Below are 9861 nucleotides of genomic sequence, written 5' to 3' on the forward strand. Positions count from 1 at the left end.
TAGATTTGTCGCTAGTCGATTTTTTTGAAAATATGTCGCTAGAGGGGTCTGAATACTCGCTAAATATAGCAACAAAGTCGCTAAGTTGGCAGCACTGCTAGTAAGTATCTGAAATGGCCAATAAAAGCAGAGCATTGGCACAGAGGATTCTTATCCTGTGTAGACAGGAGACCAGGGCGTATTCACTATGGCGAATGGCAACAATTACGATTGCAAGCCAATGACATCTAATCAAACACTGCATTAGGCATTTGAAGTGTTCTCTCAATGTTAACAAACGCTCAAAGTGCACGACAGGTAGCCTATATTACTTGCCATAATGTCAGGTAATTAATTCTGGTCTTGGAGACCCAGAGGTTGTGTGCAGGCCTTTGTTTTAGTCCAACACTAACACCTGATTCACATACTCAAGAACTATGTAACACCACATCATTCTCCAGGACTGGGGTTGGTGACCACTGCTGTTCTGGAATTCAGATCATGTGTGCAGGGTTTTGCCCCAGCATTAATATGTCAAGTGTCAACTACTCATGAAGCTCATGAATAGCTGAATCAGGTTTGTTACTATTGGGCTGGAACAAAATAGTTATTTCATGTGGGCGTTCAGGACCAGGATTGAAGAACACTCCTCAATGGAATAATGATGCCTATGCTTAATATAGAGCAAGCATAACACTAACTTTGTCTCTCCAGGATCTAGCAGCTTGTTCCTTCAGAGTCACACTTGGGGGGGAGCTACGGCCTGCCCATGTTGGAGAGGAAGTCACTCTGGCTGGGTTCAGTACCTGAGGTTTGACATGTTTCAATCACTAACATACTGTTTTATATTCATATTTAAAGTAGCCTTCAAATGGGAAGAAATGCATTGTGCTGACGTGATAACATATTGTTTTGCGCCAATCAGACAGGATTTATTTGTTATCCTGAGCGATTTTAAGCGGCTTGGCACAAATTCTTATATCTTAAGGCCCCGTGTAGCTCAGTTGGTAGAGCATGGTGCTTGCAACGCCAGGGTTGTGGGTTCGATTCCCACGGGGGGCCAGTATGAAAATGTATGCACTCACTAACTGTAAGTCGCTCTGGATAAGAGCGTCTGCTAAATGACTAAAATGTAAAAATGTTAAGACATGGTAAGACTGTTTTACCATTTCATTCATTATTCCAAAAACACTACTGTAACTATCTTATATTTCTGGTAATCAAATTCCAATGTAATATATTTTAACTTGACTATATATTTATTTGTCATTTGTCTCTCGGTCTTGGCCAAAATTTATCTGAAAAAAGCCCTGTGTGATTTACCCCCTGAATCAGTGATCAGGGTGAAAGGCACGGCCAAGCGTCGACCAGATGGACAAGATAACAAGGTGAGACTGTGGTGACAAGACAAGTGGCAGTAATATTCTCCATCAGTGTTCATGTGAATGACTCCCTTCTGATTGTGTCGCCATTTTGTAAATTGTAGGAGATGCCCACAGGAGAGGTTGAGGTTCTTGCTGAGAGTGTGGAGATTCTAAATGTCTGCCGAACGCTGCCCTTTGAAATCAAAGATTTTATGAAAGTGAGTATATGATTACGCTTACATTATTTATGCATAATAACATCAGACACATAAAAACATATTTATTGTTATCAATACTATTTTAGTATTGATGAGCTTTACTCTGTGTTTACAGAAATCTGAATCCTTTCGGATGCAATATTGGTATCTGGACCTTCGTTCGTGCAGTATAACCTGAGGCTGAGGTCCCAGCTAGTGATGAAGATGAGAGAGTACCTCTGCAATGTGCATGGTACGTGTCCTTGAGTTACCTCTCCAGTTCCTATCCTACTGTATTGTAGTGCATTTGTGTTGCATTATTTTTGTTTCCATTCTAGGGTTTGTGGACATTGAAACACCCACCTTATTTAAGAGGACTCCAGGGGTAGGTGCACTTCACACAACATTTTACTTTCTCCAAACACAATTTTGGATAAATTATGTGTATTATAGTCTCGTAGCTCCTCTATTAAATTATTTATAGAGCAGTGAGGAGCCAGTCCTCCCCTCATGTTTATGTATTTTCCAGGGTGCAAAGGAGTTTGTGGTAACCTCGAGAACCTGGTCGATGTTACTCCCTGCCTCAGTCCTCTGCAATTTAAACAGCTTTCACATGGTGGCTGGCATTGCCAGGTAAACAACATGGATTCGTTATATTGAATCACCAAGGCATTGTTACAGTTGATGCCCTGTGTCCATTGTTTCTTACTTAAACAACTTCTGTAGGGAAACTGATTTACATTTACTCTTAAAGTGAATGTGGGAGGAAGGAAGAAATAAGTTGGATAAATCTATGCACAGGTGCAACCCTGCCTTTTGATGTGCCTGCCTAGTTCAGAGGTTTTGAGAATATTTTTAAACATGAAAATTGGCATTCGAATTGGAACTCTCTGATGTCCATTTTTTATCTGGCAGGTACTTTCAACTGGCCCGGTGCTAAAGACATGAAGGTTCCAAACCAGACAGACAGACAGAATTCACCCAGGTAATGTGGGGATTAGCTCTATGAAGAGACTTGATCAACTACTTCTGAGGGCAGATACAGTAGAAAAACTTTGGCAGATGAGCGTCGAACAGCTTTAATGGGGTTCCTAATGGGGTTAACCCACTCTGTTAAAGATCTTTGCTGGCAACACACACACATATACACACACACATATACACACACATATAATTCAAGTTTAATTCTGCCCTCAATACTCTATAATGCCTCTTATCTATCCTCCCTAGGTGGACATTGAAATGTAATTTGTGGATCAAGCTGGAATCTGAGGGCTTGGTCCAGTACTCCTGGCCTGTGGAGAAAGGTCCTGTTTCCACACCCTTCACCTGCATGATGTATGAAGGACTATGGAGTGGACATGCCAGACACACGATTTGCCATGGTTTGCTCAAAATACTTAAATATGATTTTATATTTTGGGGGTTGGGGGGTATTTTTAAATGCTACAGTCTTATAGTGAAGGAAGAAAATATAAAATCCTGCTTCAGTTTCTTAAGTTTCTTACTGTACTTGTATCGCTCATGGACATCAGTGAAACATTTCCCAACACAGAAATAGAGTTCCTGAAAGAGGCCCTCAACCAACCAGAAGTTTGTTTCCAGGAAATATTTAGTCCCGGATGGAGCAGTAAGTACAGTTAAACAAAAACCTATATTTTTCTCGCAAACACAAGATTTGAGATAGGATTCTAGTAGACTGTTCTGGTAGGTTCTAGTAACCTATTACTTTTGTTAAGATTTGTGTGTCAAATAAAGATTGTCTAAGTTTGTTATGATGATATACACTGAGTGTACAAAACATTAGACACCTGCTCTTTCCATGACATACTGACCTGGTGAAAGCTATAATCCCTTATTGATGTCACTTGTTAAATCCACTTCAAATCAGTATAGATGAAGGGGAGGAGACAGGTTAAATAATACTTTTTAAGTCTTGAGACAATTGAGACATGGATTGTGTATGTGTGCCATTCAGAGGGTGATTGGGCAAGACAAAAGATTTAAGCGCCTTTGAACGGGGTATGGTAGTATGTGCCAGCCACACTGGTTTGTATCAAGAACTGCAACGCTGCTGGGTTTTTCACTCAACTGTTTCCCGTGTGTATCAAGAATGGTCCACCACCCAAAGGACATCCAGCCAACTTGACACAACTGTGGGAAGCATTAGATTCAACATGGGCCAGCATCCCTGTGGAATGCTTTCAACACCTTGTAGAGTCCATTCCCTGACGAATTGAGGCTATTCTGAGGGCAAAATGGGGTGCAACTCATTATTAGGAAGGTGTTCTTAATGTTTTTTACTCTCAGTGTATTAGAACATACTTTATTTCACTACAGAAACATTTGAAGGGCAAGGATCAGGAATCCCTAAAACAAACTGCCAGGACCCAGTTCTGCCAGGTATGTTTACCTCGTTTTAAAAAACCCTGCTGCTTTTACAGTACACTCAGCAAAAGAGAACAGACAATATTCATGAAATATGAATCTGGAATATGATCAATAAACCAAGATTATTGTGAAGAAAATGTTGAACGAAAGACATAGCATACTTGCCCTGAGGCAAGGGTAGACCTCACCAATCCTAGAGTGGTGCAATCCTGTACATCTTATAGGATCCCCTTTATAACGAAGTGAGATTATTGGTAAATGCACAGCTAATTTGTGACTCCATTTAGACTAATTATTTATTGGGTTCAGCAGTTCATGGTTAGAGAGCGATGAAAACCGATGACTCCTGGGCATTCAAGTATGTCGGCGCCCTGCCCAGGGGCTAGCTGCTTCAGAGGAATATCAAATAAGCCTGGTGTTTTTTGTTGTGGTGTATTTTGTCCATCCCTCCTAGGAAGTGAATGTAGTTTTGGTAAAGGCAGATGGTGCATTGAAGTCTGCTCCAGATGGCCCAGGCCAGACCTGGGGACCTGCTGCTCTTCTCTGCTGGTATGCAGAAATGTGTGGTGAGTTACACTCTGATCTGGTCACCCTGACCGCGTCCCAAATGACACCCTATTGCCTATATAGTGCACTACTTTTGACCAGGCCCCCTGGTCAAAAGTAGTGCACTAGGTAGGGAATATGGTGCAATATCGGACACAGACCCTGTCCTTCTGCATACCTCACCCCATTAAAGATAACCCTTTTAGTCAAAATGAGTGATGTGGTGGTCAAAGTGGCTGCTTTGATATGAACTACACAGTATAATTCATACACACAACACACTTCAAGGTTTGAGTTGCTGTTTTATCTTTTGAATTAAAAGCAATGTTTTATTTTTCTCAAACACGTAATTGGCTCTGGTGCACCAAAAATGATGGCTGTTTTGTTAAAAAGAAAAGGCCTTTCATAAAGCTGTGGATCAATAGTGTACTTTTGTCCTAAAGGATGTGGAAGCAATTGTAATAAAATGTCAGAATAGAAGAAAGAGAACAATCCACCCTCGCAATAGTCAATTGTCAGGCGTCAAAGATCATTTTGTGACCAAACAGTGAAGGCTGTTGCATTCTGAAAAGAAACAATCTTTTACTTTTGTTTTCCTGATTTCCATGATTCACTCCCACAGCGCTCTTTGTTGGGCAAGTTGAGACTTCAGTGTGCTGAACTCCTAGAGTGCCCAGGTATGGCTGTTCGAAACCCCTCAGCATTTCACTTCCTGTGGGTGGTAGACTTCCCACTGTTCCTGCCAAAAGAACAGGACCCTGGGCAGCTTGATTCAGCTCACCCTCCATTCACCGCACCTCTCCCTGAGGATACCCACCTCCTCTACTCCCAGCCTCACAGTGTCTCCTTGGGCACATATTTATAGAGAGACGAAACCTTCTCAACAGTGTTGACTGACCTTATGAAGCTTGTTTCTGTGCCCTTGCTTGCTGTTTTGTACAAATAGAAAACTCTTAGAAATGTACTGGGGTTGTTCCATGTCATTGCAGCAAGCCATGACACCCACCATCTCAGATTGTTCTGAAATCATTTCTGTAGTTAGAAAACAGATAAGATTAGCATTCCTGCAACATTATTTTGTTGAAATATACATTTGATCGTTGAGAAATTAAGCTAATTGATTGCACCCAAATTGGCCATTTTAATTTATAGGATTCACATAATATTCAATAAATATAGTACCTAACATCCAATTTGGAACACATTTTTTTCTAACAATGAGTAGGACATAAGGAATCCAGAGGAATTGTCAAAAGCCACCCACGGACCTCCCACACCCCACACCAATCCCACCCTAACAACGAGTATACAGTATCAGTTCTCTGTCTGACAAGTAGTATGGAGCTGCGGCTCGCAGTATTGTTTCTTCATCCTATGTAATGTATTCTCAGTGAATTTGGTGATGTTTTTTCCCCACTGTTCAAAGAAATTACTAATTGAAGTTGTTAGGGTTATGTCCTATCCTACATCCTGATATTTCCAGGTTCTGACGACTAGATGGTGCTGTTCCAGGTGATTTATTTTTTAAAGACCCCCCGCCCCCCTCAATGTTAAAGGGTTAGTTCGCCCAAATTACAAAATTACATCTTGGTTTCCTTAGCCTGTAAGCAGTTTATGGACAAGGTATGACAGCAATCCATGCTTTGATTTTGTCTACCTGGCCACGGTTTCAAATGCTAACTATTTGGCATTTGTGGCACAAATCCAATGCAAGTCAATGTTACCTATATTAGCATTTTCGTGCTTCACATCCAAATCCTCTTTCTTGTGCTTTTTCAGGTGGAACGACCCCCACTGAGTACTGTGTCTGTGTAACATTGCTGTCACTGCTATTTTCAAACAGGATGTAGTCCAAACAAGAAGTTTAGCAAACCAAACTATATATTCAAGGAAAATTCATAGCCAAGTATATTTAATTTGTATCGTCACAACAGTATCCCATAAGTCAGTATAAATAAACTTTACATCAGAGAGCATCCTGTAATGGCCTACACTGAGACCGTATGTCTGTGTCTGTATCATTCATCTATTCCTCCTGTGTCATTATGGCTGGTACGTGGCCAGCATTATGACCTGGTCCTGAACGGGTGTCAGATCGGGGGAGGATCCATTCTTATTCACAAGGCCTCAGAGCAGCAGCATGTCCTGGAGACGATTCTCAAGGTAATGAACTTGGACTGGATAAGTAAGAGCACCAGAATGCTGATTTCCCAAACAGTCATTTCTATCAGGCTGAGGAGGATATGCAAGCACAAATACCATTAGTACCGCAATTACAGCCTCTCAAAATAAACAATTGATTAGGATCGGTAATCACATCGCTCATTGCTCCCTCTTTATCTGAAAGTTTCTGAGCTGCACGTTCTCCTAACTTGTTGGAAGGTAATATTTATTATCACTGGTAATAAGACAGTATTCGCTACTGTAGCTATATACTAAATTCTACTGTCATTAGCCTTCCAGCGCAGTGATGAATAGAATAAGCCAGACTTGAGGACTAAACAGACTGTGCCAACGAACGGTTAAAAGCAACAGTGGCCACCCTATCGCCTCTGACAACTGAACATCAGGCGTAATTTTCTGTTCATTTCCTGAATTCTACATGTTGATTCGTCACCGTTCGTCAACACCCAGCAGGTTATCTGCTGCGCATGGCCAACTTTTGTAATGGTGTGTCTTGGCCTTAAGTGAATTCCTCTGTAGAGCACCACTGCTCTGATCAGATTTCTCCATTCAAATCTTACCTTAACATTAGAATACTGACAACGGATCAACTCCTAGAGAGATATTACCTTCTGGCTGCAAATATTGAGGTGGCTTGTTCTAATGCTTACCCTATAACAGGTGTCTCCAACCTTTTCTAGCATGAGAGCTACTTTTAAATTGTCGCGAGTTACTCCTTAATTCTTTCCTAGCTTTCAAATAGTCACTCTTTGTATTTTCCCGAATTCCGTTTTCTCGGTTTTACACACTCAAACTTACAATTATTCATAGAGAAACAATGACTTTGATGTTCTGAGCCCATGTCAATGCTTAAATCACATCAGAAGACCATTTTTGAGGGCTGAAAAAAAAAAAAAAGATTGATGATTTGAGTGTAATACCCCTTTCATTGCGCATTTTGCGAGAGAGGAATGTGCTGGTCTAGCTATGTTTTTGCTGCTGTGTATGTCATGACAGAGTTTGCAAAACAAAAGGCCAACTGAGTGATACAAATAATTATATAATTCTGCCCGATAAGCCTACCATAGACTAGTTAGCATTGGCTCACAAAACTACCTTTATCTTCATTCATACTGGATGCAGAGACAAAAATGGTATCCATGAGTAGTATCTCTTTAAGATACTTTTGGGAAACCGGGCCCTGACTGGTTTGTTCTGTCTTCCAAAAGAATCCATCTCTCCTCTCTCACCTGCTAGAGGCACGGGACTCTGGGGCTCCCCCTCATGGTGGGATTGCATTGGGTAAATCAGCCATAATAACCATCAAACCCAGCTGTGTTTCTCATGCTTTGATATTTCACCATTTGTTCTACAGATGCTAAGTAGTAGACTTAGTAGAACTTAGTAGACCAGGCCCCTTGTCTTCCTGCAGCCAAGCGTGATGCATCATTTGTGAGTCATCATTTAATTCCCCTGTTCATTCCCCTGTTCACTTTCTCTCTAGGTTTGCACCGCCTAGTATCCATTCTAGTCGGAGCCCCCAGCATCAGGGCCGTGATTGCCTTCCCCAAATCATTCAGGGACCATGACCTGATGATTCATGCCCTAGATTTTGTCTCTGAAAATGAGCTGAAACCCTACCACATCTCTGTCAACTGGCCAGCAGGCAGTGAAGGGAACCAGGAGAAATAGACATTGTTGCTGCTACACTTTTGTCCTAAAGCTGAGACTCTGACTCATATTAAAGGTGGGTTTACATTGGGGAGATGTGGGACAACTAAGTACCGTGACTTATATATGTGAACTAGAATTCGGAGCAGAATTCGGATGCGCTTCTATCCGATTCTCCTAGAGAATATTGTTGCTGAACATGCTGGTTTGTGCGAGTCGTGGATGACCATTAATAGCTCCAGTATAAATTGTGTGTCGGCCGTGTGGGGAAAAACTGTGGTGTCAGAGCTGGGATTGTCGTTTCCGCGTCACCACAACTTAAACCCAGTTTACACCATTGTCCTGAAGCTAAAACTTACTCACATATTGATGTTTCCACTTGGATCCAGGTTCTGGTTGAAGACATTTCCATTTGGCTCCATTTCTAAAGTTGCGCTTTTTTGCCAGCTTGTAGTTGTTCTCAGGGGCAGCTCCTCTGCTAGCCAAACTACAGTCCTGAAAGTGACATATTATACAGTGCCTTTGGAAAGTATTCAGACCCCTTGACTTTTTCCACATTTTGTTAGTTTACAGCCTTGTTCTAAAATGTATTAAATAGTTTTTTTCCCCTCATCGATCGACACACAATACCCCATAATGATGCTAATTTATATTTAAATTATTAAAACAAAAACTGAAATATTACAATTACGTAATTATTCAGACCCTTTGCTCAGTACTTTGTTGAAGCACCTTTGGCAGCGATTACAGCCTTGAGTCTTCTTGGGTATGACGCTATAAGCTTGGCACACCTGTATTTGGGGAGTTTCTCCCATTCTTCTCTGCAGATCCTCTCAAGATCTATCAGGTTGGATGGGGAGCGTTGCTGCACAGCTATTTTCAGGTTTCTCCAGAGATGGTCGATCGGGTTCAAGTCCAGGCTCTGGCAGGGCCACTCAAGGACATTCAGAGACTTGTCCTGTTGTCTTGGCTGTGTGCTTAGGGTCGTTGTCCTGTTGGAAGGTGAACCTTCGCCCCAGTCTGAGGTCCTGAGCGCTCTGGAGCAGGTTTTCATCAAGGATCTCTCTGTACTTTGCTCCGATCATCTTTCCCTCGATCCTGACTAGTCTCCCAGTCCCTGCCGCTGAAAAAACATCCCCACAGCTTGATGCTTCCACCACCATGCTTCACCGTAGTGATGGTGCCAGGTTTCCTCCAGACGTGACGCTTGGCATTCATGCCAAAGAGTTTAATCTTGGTTTCATCAGACCAGAGAATCTTGTTTCACATGGTCTGATAGTCTTTAGGTGCCTTTTGACAAACTCCAAGCAGGTTGTCATGTGCCTTTTACTGAGGAGTGGCTTCTGTCTGGCCACTCTACCATAAAGGCCTGATTGGTGGAGTGCTGCAGAGATGGTTGTCCTTCTGGAAGGTTCTCCCATCTCCACAGAAGAACTCTGGAGCTCTGTCAGAGTGACCATCAGGTTCTTGGTTATCTCCCTGACCAAGGCCCTTCTCTCCCGATTGCTCAGTTTGGCCGGGCGGCCAGCTCTAGGAAGTGTCTTGGTGGT

The 9861-nt window shown here is 42.1% G+C and overlaps 1 pseudogene; it reads left to right on the forward strand.

Moving 5' to 3' along the window:
• The first annotated feature begins 319 nt into the window (after positions 1 to 319).
• On the forward strand, positions 320 to 8332 carry LOC121534827 (annotated as a pseudogene).
• Positions 8333 to 9861: the final 1529 nt, after the last annotated feature.

The sequence above is a fragment of the Coregonus clupeaformis genome, chromosome 21, assembly GCF_020615455.1.
Source record: "Coregonus clupeaformis isolate EN_2021a chromosome 21, ASM2061545v1, whole genome shotgun sequence".
NCBI classification, from domain to species: Eukaryota; Metazoa; Chordata; class Actinopteri; order Salmoniformes; family Salmonidae; genus Coregonus; species Coregonus clupeaformis.